At 42.3% G+C, this 10,508-nt stretch overlaps 1 long non-coding RNA gene across 2 annotated transcripts; it reads right to left on the bottom strand.

The window, feature by feature from the left end:
- Positions 1-1,481: 1,481 nt before the first annotated feature.
- Positions 1,482-6,011, bottom strand: LOC137860329 (uncharacterized). 2 transcript variants are annotated; one of them, XR_011098835.1, is made up of 4 exons: positions 4,236-6,011; positions 4,043-4,153; positions 3,566-3,876; positions 1,482-3,232 (listed from the first exon to the last, which is right to left on the bottom strand). It is a non-coding gene; the product is annotated as an uncharacterized lncRNA (long non-coding RNA). The 2 variants fall into 2 exon arrangements; XR_011098836.1 differs by lacking the exon at positions 3,566-3,876 and having other exon boundaries at positions 4,236-6,009.
- Positions 6,012-10,508: the final 4,497 nt, after the last annotated feature.

Here is a 10,508-nt window from a genome sequence, read left to right on the forward strand (position 1 = left end):
CTGCTTTCAAAAAAGTTTATTCAAAAAGGGTATGTGTTTCAAAGAGGCAACTGGATTTAGCAGACAATGTATTACGATGACGGCTGAAAATACTCAAAGGTTACATGCATCTTAAGGAAGAAAAGTCTCTGGGCACGTGAATTCTTGCTAATGGCAAAGAAACGTGAGACAAAACACAGAAGATAAATGCTTCTCCCCTGCAATGTAATAGCCTAGTCATACAAAAGACAATGCAGCTGCACAGTTAAGTACCCAGCTGCTTATGACTTAAAAATCATGCAGTACTAACTAAAGTGATCTAAGAACCTCCTCACATCCTCTTCACAGCAAGTGTTGTTGCTCTCTCATACAAAGTTTCTTCTGTGGTATTCTGACTAGCTGTAAAACTTCAACACATGTCTCAAACAGCAGTCCAGAGTTATGATTCTTGCTATTAAGTAAAAGTTAGTCACTATCCTCTATGGAGGTAAATTACATATAACCCAAGAGACATGATATGTAAAAAAAGAAACACGTATTTGCAAGGATCTTGTAAATCTGTGATCTGTTAACAGTGTTATCAGACTGGGTTCTTACAGTTCTATCACTTAAACAGGATAAAACATCTTTCTATAAATAAGTGATGCTGAAATATGAACAGAAATGATACCGACCACAAAATGGGAGAGCTGATGATTAAAACTTAGGTAGTCCAAAACATAAAAAATAGAAAAAGAGGGAAATTAAATCCAGGAACAACAATAGAACTTGAGCAAACTGCAACAATTTCTTCTGCTGATGGGCCATAGATCATTACCGAGAGGCTGGGTAGCTGCAAGCTGATCTCTGGCCTTCTGAGGCTGTCATCAGATTCCACCCAGTACTGCGGGGTATTGTGAATGCAAAGGGAAATAGAGGCCTGATTCTAGATTTCTTGACTCTTTTTTTTTTTTTTTTTTTTCCCTAAAATAGTCCTGTGTCCACAAGGGAAAAAAAAAAAAAAAAAAAAAAAAAAAAAAAGAGGATTTAGTTAAATAAAAAGCTGGTGATTTCCCAGTTACCAGTGTAACTGGAAATAAAGTCTATCAGAGGACTGAGCTGGCTGGTAATGCTGTTATAAATGTAAATGCACACTGAAAAAGAAAATAAATGTCTTAGTTGTTTTGGGTCATAACAAAACTAACTTTTATTTCAGTTCCACATTTTTTAGTTTGAATAAATACAAATAAAATAACAAGGGACAGACAAAAGATTTAGTAAGAATATGTTCAAAGTAGTAACCCTGTATGATGCACACAGAGCAGTTGTGCCCCAGGAAAGCAGAAAACAGAGCGAAGAAGAAACAGGTTACCAACATATATTTATTCTCCTCTTGTATCAAAAGGCTTTTCTTGTGTTGATTCTGCACCCAGTCCCAAATATCTGTCCTTTCTCTGTGAATTATATAAGAAACATACAATTATGATACATTCTGTATATAAAGGGAAAGCAGGAAAACTGGATAACGATTCTATTTGCATTTATTTATTTATTTATTTTTTCTAATTTGAACTATTTAAAAAAAATAAATCAAGTGTTAATATTTCAGGCCATAGTAATAGCAGCTAGATAAAGTCATAGCAGTGACTGAAACCATGTTCTTACTTCTTAGCGGCAGCAACACAAGCATGGAACTGAGAAATTGGTGCCAAACCATGTTATCATCAGTAATTAATGTCAATAATGAAAATGCTGTTACATATTAAAAAACAAGTTAGTATTCAGTTTACACAGTATTTTCTGCATGTCTACACTCATGTTTTCATACTTTGGAACACATTTAAAATGAGCTGCGAGGTTACAGCCCTGATTACAAACACATTTTAACTTACCCCTGAGAGCTGACACTTAAAATATTTTAGCCACTGAGGACCACACAGCCAAGGCAGCGGGCGAGAGTGACTCTCCCTTGTCTGCTCAGGAAAGTGCATTGCAAATCTGATTCACTGGTTTACCCAGCACGTTATACACCAAGGAGACTGCGTGTGTTCATCCTGGTTCCATCTGCTATTCTCCCCCCAATCTCTGAATTTCTCTTTCAGATTCAAGAGTAAATGGAAATATACATCATTTGCTTTGCACATACCAGGACAACATGCTTATTTACATTGTTCACATTCTCCCTTCAGCTGACGTTAATCATAAAGTGCAAAAATCCACAAACCACTAACTCCACCAGTGCTTTGCTGATGTCCAGCAAAGATACACCAAAGACAGACATGATCTGACATTTGATCTGGAGGTGATGATCTGACATTTATTCTGAAAGAAATCCCTTTGTGAGCTGCAACACGCAGTTTACCACGGCAGGGAGTTCTGTGCTGTCAGAGCAGCTTTCACACAACCAGGAAAGAAGCAGTCAACAGCAATGCTGAGGGGCCTCTCTGCTGCTGAGTCCCAGTGTTGGTCCAATTTTAGACTCGTTACAGAAGTTTGGGCTTTCAAACTCAGGCATCTTCTGTGATTTTTTGCTGCCTAATCTTCTTCCCCATCACAGTAAACACAGTGCCTTGAATAAACTTGGGGCTACTTCTGAATGAGTTATGGAAAGAATGAGAAAACAACGGCTGTTGGAGCTGAGCATCTTCAATCGGACCCTTCACTGAACAATGCTGGAAGAGCCACCCCAGGCGGGCCTACATGCTGAAAGCCCTGGGAGGTTTTAGTGGCCGTTTGTTCGTTTGTAACTTAATCTGCTTGTATAATTGTTCTCCTAATTTGGCTTCTGGGCATGTATGATTTTTTAAAATGGAATCTCTTCTTAGAACTAACAGCTCCTCTTCCCCTGCAGCGCCCTGTATTTCTCAGAGGCTTCTCCACAGATGTGCAATCGATCTCGTGTAACTGCTGACTGTATACGATTACAACACTGGCATTTGTCTGAAATAAAGAAAATGCGGTACAGCATGCAAGGGAGGAATAATTCTATAATAATTCCATAATAAATGGAGGAAAATATCCTCTTATCTTGTACCCAAAGGAAGCAGATGATAATTAATATAATGGACAATAGTTTTTAGTGGATATTAGCATAGGACATGGCAGGGAGTAATTTCCTCAAGATGTTTTTTGTTCTTCTTTCTTTTTCTTCTTGTAATTTATCTGATATGTTAAAGTATATTCCAAAGAGTTGATCTGAACCATCTCATCCCCTAAGTTCCAGTCTTGCCAGGAATGCTGTCTCGGTCTTCAAATAACAGCTTTGGTTGGAAAGCTACCAAAAAAAATAAAAACCCACAACCTTATTTAAAGCAGAGGTTAAGTAAACAACTCAATTTAAATAAATAAATAAATAAATAAATAAAATCCACAGCAGCTAAACACTAGTTTATGTTAGCTGCAAAATAATTTTACCATCCCAGAACTTGAACTGTAGCTCATGTCACACCTCAGAGCAACGCATATCACAAAAAGTAGGGAAGGATATTTCAAAGTATGGGTTTAGAAACTGCCACACAGTTGGTTCAAGTTTTAAAAGAATTTGGTATTAAGAAAAGTTTAATGAAAGGATCAGATAAAATCACAGTTAGTAGCACAGAGTATGCACCTGTTATGTGATAGCTGCTCATCTCTGAGAAGACGCCACCAACCTAGAAACAAAACTGGCTGGCAGGGTTGCACCTGAGGAAAGCAAAGGAAGCACTCACAGGTGGTCTCAAGAAACATTTGGCCACTCCTGTGCAAGTGAGAAAATCTAATTTGAACCTTAATGAATGTTTCTTTCTCTCATTTGTCAATGATGCTTCAGTCAATGCCTGGAGAGCATCTCTTTGCAACCAGAAAAATACGGAGTGCTTCCAAGTAGAGATCTCATCACAGCTCTTGGCTGAAGGCTGCGACGTGGAGCGGAACCAAATGCTGTCAATGTGAAACAGAGCTTGCCAAAACACAGTCAGTAAGGTACATGCAGCTACGTGCATCCCCTTCAGACTTTTAAGTGCAACCTGTCAAAATGTGCAGTCCTGCACTGCCGTTTGCTAGTGTGGCAAGCAACACCGAAAATGTTTGTTAAATGTAAAATTACCTGTCACCCTTGTCTGCTGTGGCAGTAACTGCCATGAGCAAGTCTACAGCTGGAACAACAGCAGAACGTAGCTCCACTGATTTCTGGGGAGTTTTACTTGTTCAGCATGCACTGAAATGCAAGAAGTGACTTTGTCGCTCTGTTCACATAGTTTAAAAGTTTGGACCATTATTTTCCGCATGGAATGACTCACCTGAAGCTGCTCGGATCCGCTGTCCTCCGAAGAGCTGTCTGAATGCTGAACAAATAACTGATGAGAAAAACGTTCCAGGAGAACAATGTACCTGCCTACAACTAATGCACTTCAGTTGGGGGACTGAGACATTATTTTGCAATGCTTAGCATTAAGTGCGTGACTAATCTGTCGAGCTGCTCGCCTGTGCCTCTTTCCCAGGCTAGCTCTGAGACAGTCGGCACCCCCAGTCCAGCCCTGGCCACAGCCTGACCTCTTCAGTGCACTCCTTAACCAGCCAGGAGGGAATTTCCAGGGCTTGATGAACCCAGACAAATATCACCCGACCATTCATTTATTTGTCTCTCCCTTCACACTGGGAGTAGATCAGGATGCCACTGGATATATACAGTGGGATTACTAATATTGCACAGGAAACCTTCCTTCCAGCCTTCTCTAGCTTCAGAGAGCTTACTTTTACAAATTGCAACTACTTTTGTCAATACGGTGAATAGGAACTGTATGAGGTGGCAGCCCTTACTCAGATGCAGTGCCCTCTGACTTGGATAAGTGGATGTGCTCAGGCAGTGCTTTCTGTCTCCTTGATTATCGTATGGCTTTTACTGCATCTGGAACACATTCATTACCTTGCTTCTTTTCACAGAAAAGCCTATACTCTAACACTGAATATTATAAAGAAAATACTATCCTTAAATAAAGAAAATGGTATTTTTTTCACTGAAAAAAAAAAAATATTTTTTTTTCATTAAGAAAAGCTAATTAAATCCACTGGTAGTTCCACCCAGCATTGAATCAAGTCCTTCCAAGAAATGGTTTTGTTTAAACTTTCCCCCACCATGAAATAGGAAAGACTGACTTTTTGTCTCCAGTTCAGCTGAAATGCTTATTTTCAAAAATGCGAACATTTGAGCTGGTACAAATTTTTCTCCTCTCTAACCTTCAGCTTGCCCAGCACTGTGCTCCTGACTGTGTTCACCTGTAGGAGTTGTAAAAGGGGTTGGTTTTATAAGCCACAGAGACTTTCTAGCTCAGTATCTGACTAATGCCATTTAGGCACTTACAGAGACTTTCATTAACTTGGATTAAATAGTCATCAAAAGGACTGCATGTTGACTGTGTTACACACAAATAATATGATAAAGACAGTGCCCACATCCAGATTTAACAAACATATTTGATTGTTTAATGTCCCTCTGCACACTCAGTTTAACAAATATGGCCTTTGGGGAGGAAACAAAATAGACTGCAGTTTGAACAAAACACAGAGCCGGTGTTTTGCATCACCTCGTTAACCTCAAACAAGATTAATCACATCTCTTCAGCTGAGATGGTGTAACCCAGATAGTGTCTGCAAAGAAAATTTCATTGTTAAAAACACGCTGCTTCTTGCTAAGCTGTTTGTTTTCTGTGTTGACAAAAGATGTAAGGAATATGAGAATGTCCTGTCCTTTACAAGCTAGGCTATTTCAGCGGGCCTCCGTTCAGCTTCTGCTTCCAGCAGGATGAAGCAGGTCTCCCACCAGCAGGACAGCACCCCAGCCCCTGTCCTGACCGCCGTTATTGATGGTTTCACCTTCAAAAACCAACATTTCCCAATGCTGAAAGAAGCAGATTAGAGGTGGAATCAGAATCAACTGTTCAATGCCTAAGTTCAGGTTCTTTTTTACAGTGTCGCTATAAATAAAGATGTATACATCCACATCACAGCAGTGCTGCAAGTAGGCATACGGTCCCAGTTTATCCACTTTTGGATAAATTTCAGCTCTAATTTTGGAAGCTTTGTCAGCTGCCATGGCTGTTTATGTAAAACAAGGTGGCTAACAGCTGGGAATGATGAGCGCTCGCAGAGCTCTGTCTAGTTTATACATTACTCACGGGATTTTGTTGTTAAGTGAAATGAGATCCATGTGTAATAAGATATATTTTATTTTTTATTTAGCGAAGACTGAACATTTAATTGCTCCAGTCTTACTGTTAAGCCACAGTAGTGCTAAATTTAGATCCAGAAATGGCTCCTTATTATTTGCAGGTTTGCAGTTTTACGACTGGAAAATAGTGCTGGGTGAAGAAGAGCTGCCCAGGGAGAGCAGTGCCCGAGTCAGCGAGTGCAACAAGCTGACCTCAACAAGCTTCAAGCAATTTATAGAAAACGGCAACAAAAACAACTAGAGAACCAACACGCCCTCATGCTACATACCACTGAAGCTGTAAATGGGACTAGAAAGTCAGAACGCAAACAAGGGAATTAGAAGCAGACTAACGCTTTGAGTAAACAACTCCTCTTACACAAAAATATCAAAAGAGTGACAATTGTAATATCCATCTAGAAAATGGTGCCCTACCGTGCCACAGTGTAGAAGTATGGGCCTCCACCTGTAGCCAGGCACCTCTGGGGTCTTCACACAGACACACGCGTCCATCCTGGGTGCTTCAGAGAAGGCACAGCCTCGAGGCAAGGAGCGAGCAGAGGCCCAGCCAATGCTGTCCCAAGAGGCGCGGTGGCGTTCCTCGCCCAGCTCCCGTGCTGATGCTTCCATCTCACACACACAGCACCGGGACTGTGAGGACTGTGTAGCTGCAAATTTAGAAAGAACACTGAAAACATGTGAAAATGCACCTGTACCATTTGCAATACATATTGCAGAACAAAAAGACATATCTCAGTGACTTATTCTTTCTTTTGAATAGGATTATTTTGTCAGTCACACACAATAAGGGTTCAGCAAGCTTTTCCTCAGATAACTTTAACGTATAGTTTGAGCTGCCATGCAACATCATATTCTCTCCTCCTGGCTTTACAAAACATGGCTATAAAGTCTTTGTAGCATTTTTCATATGTTCTTTCCTTTCATCCAAATCTCCACTATAAAAAGAAGAAGCAAGGACTGGCATTTTAGAAAACGCAGCCCCGGATTTAAATGTTATGCAGTGAGAACAGCAACTCACTGGGGACTGGGAAGAGATCAGCACAGCTATTGCAACACAGAACGTAACCAAGACGGAAAAAACCTCATCTTCCATCCTGGATGTTTATTGCATACATTACAGTCCTCTGTACATCTTGCTATCACTGATGCTAGCGGGAAACGCAGAAGCAGAAAAAGAACAGAACATTCTCAAGAAAGCCTCTGCAAAGAGAAGTGTGATCTCCGGGGTGAGAGCTTGTGTCATTAAACGCCTGACATCAGATTTCGTTGCTGGCAATAGCTGAATTCTCACCGACTTCAGCTGCAAAGTTTGGGCTATAGGCTCCCCACCCCCACCACTTTCCAGTGGCCTTGCTGCTTTACAGTGAGATTACGGTTACAGAAATAGATGAAGTCCTCAGAAGAGCGTAAAGGAAAAGATTTGGCACCATGTCTGTATTTGGCCTCCGCAACCCAGAACCTTGCTGTTTTGACAGAGCTGAGGTCAGTGCACACAGAGTCGGAGGAAAAAAAAAAAAAAAAAAAAAAAACACAGAAGAAAACCAGAAGTTGGTGCAATCAGACAATATTTAGGTTTGGGATGTCCAAAACGGGCTGTTTGATGAGCCCAAGCTCTGGGTAGCAGCACATGTCCAGCAGCCCCCTGGGGCCTGGCTGGGTCACTCGGCAGGGTGCTGGATACGGTGCTCGATGCCAGGTGTCTCTTCTTTCTTAAAAAAATGCAAATGGAAAAGATCTTCTGTCATGCAAATGTTTAACCTTCTGGCAAAGGTTGGCCTCAGAACCACAAAACACGCTGCACAGCACAGTGAAGCAAGAAACTGTTCTGTGAAGTTTCCCTTTTATTGGAGGAACAGTCGTATCCATCCTCCCAGAGCATAATAAAAATGTAAACTAAAAATACATACTAATGCAGCCAATAAAATCAAATTTTAATCTAAATATTTCTTAAACCAAATGTTATAGTGAGCACATTTTATAAGGCCATCTGAACTCACAATTCCATATTCTGCTTTTTTTCTTAATCTGAAACACTTTTTCCACTGTCCAAAGAGATCACAGTTGTTATAACTGCTTCCCTTAACAGGCACTTCCATTTTTATGGGCCTCTGAAAGAAGCAATTAAAAAGTTTAGAACAAAAGCTATCACACAGCCATGATTCACGCTGCTGTTTTCCAGGCACTGACTCTGCCAGCTGGGCAGAGGCACGGGAATGCCCCCGCTCTACCTTGCCAGCCTCCCCCAGAGGCATCAAGAAAGCTTTTCCTCAGCTTTCAAGCATCAGCAGGTCCTCAGGTGTGCTACGGGGAAGCCCCCAAAGTGTAAATGCTTAACCAAACCTTCCTGCAGCTTACTAGACTCTGAAGTTGTCTCATCCTCCTGTTCGGAGCACATCCCTCCTTACATCTCTCCTATAGTCACCAGTGCTGTACCCTTGCAATTAATGCCTAATTTTCCCACTACTCCGGATGCTCCCTCTAATCAATTTTGCATATCTCACACACCTGTCAAGCCTGTAACAATTACCCATTCCCTGCACAGACTGTTCTCTCTCTCCCTTGGAGCTTCCCTGCAGTTTCTCTTTCAGCCCCATTCCCCATCAGCTGTGGATCCTGCTTCCCAGCAGAGCTCGGTGCGTTCCTCCAGCGGACAAGCACAAAACCCCAAAGCTCACCAGGTTACAATCGGTAGCACACCCCTAAATCCAGGGCAGATACTCAAAGAAAAGGAACTCAGGGAGAATCGGGGTAAAAGAAACTTGAGAAACACGTGCAGACGGTTCCCAGTCCTCACACGTTGCAGGCCGCTCGGCAGCCCCTGGGCAGCTCCTGCCCAAACCGTCTGCAGCTGCACAGGCCGAAAATGCGTGGAAGCGAGCCAGCACGGCTCCATCCCTCACGCAGGCACAGCCTGCCCTCGGCTCCTCTTGGCAAGTTCCCGTCAGCAAAGGTGCCGGTGCCCTTACGCCACCAACATTTCCATATCCCCTCCCTGCTGGGGTAACAGCCTGGTAATAAATTCCTGTAACAAGTCGCTGTGTGAGGTACAAGGCTAACGGGCTGCAAAAGCCGTTTGGCAACACGCAGAGCACTGAACTTGGTTTTCCTATCAGAGCCCCTGCTGGTCTTGCAAAGGACTTACAACCAGTGCCGGAAAGCATCCCTGTGCCGGGGTGTTCACAAAGCAGAATTCACTGGCCCTGGGTGTATCTCACCCAAGGCACAACTCCTTTGCATGGCTTTGTGCACGGTCTGCGAGCAGGGGATGCCAGGCTGGGGGCTGGTTGCCTGGAGGGACAGGGGATGCTGCTGCGGCCCCGATGCTGCAGGGCTGTGCTGAAGGCAGGTTTTTGGGAAAAGAGGAGCCTGCGGCTGCTCTTGTGGGGCTGCAGGATGGGGAGGGGCTGCAGAGAGGGGCTGCAGGACAGGAGGGTGATGCTGGACGCTGCATGGGGCGGCAGAGCCGAATTAGGGGCGGCAGGCTGTGGGGAATGGAAAGCGGCACCCCAAACATGTGGCCACCCTGTGGTGTGGTGAGGGCGGCCCCTTGTCTCTTGCTTGCCTGTTTGCTTGTTTAGTCTGCGGGATATGCACTGTGTTGCCTTGAAAAATTTCCGTAAAACAAAACAAAACAAAACAAAAACCACAAAACTCGCCCCCCCAATAAAAGAGAAAAAAAAGAAAAAAAGAAAAAAGAAAAAAGAAAAAAAAAAAAAAAGGAAAAATAAGAAAAAAAAAAGAAAAAAAAAGAAAAAAGAAAAAAAAGAAAAATAGAAAAAAAGAAAAAAGAAAAAAGGAAAAAAGGAAAAATAAGAAAAAAGATAAAAAAAGAAAAAGAAAAAGGAAAAAAGGAAAAAGAAAAAAAAAAGAAAAAAAGGAAAAATAAGAAAAAAGAAAAAAGAAAAAAAGGAAAAATAAGAAAGAAAAGAAAAAAAAGAAAAAAGAAAAAAGAAAAAAGAAGGAAAAAGAAAAAAGGGAAAAAGGAAAAATAAGAAATAAGGAAAAAGAAAAAAGGGAAAAAGGAGAAATAAGAAAAAAAGAAAAAGAAAAAGGAAAAGGAAAAGGAAAAAGGAAAAAGGAAAAAAGGGAAAAAAAGGAAAAAAGGGAAAGAAAAAAAGGGAAAAAGGGGGAAAAAGGGAAAGAAAAAAAGGGAAAAAAAAGAAAAAAAGGGAAAGAAAAAAAGGAACCATCCGCATCCAAATGCCGGGCGGGGCCGCGCCGCGGTGGGCGAGGCCTATGGAGGGGGCGCGCCCACCCGAGGGGCGTGGCGGGGGCTGGGGGCGCGCTCATCCCCCGCGAGGGGCGTGTCCCGGCCGGGAGGCGCGGCCTGGGGCCTGTATAAGGG

Source organism: Anas acuta, chromosome 8, assembly GCF_963932015.1.
Source record: "Anas acuta chromosome 8, bAnaAcu1.1, whole genome shotgun sequence".
Lineage (NCBI taxonomy): Eukaryota > Metazoa > Chordata > Aves > Anseriformes > Anatidae > Anas > Anas acuta.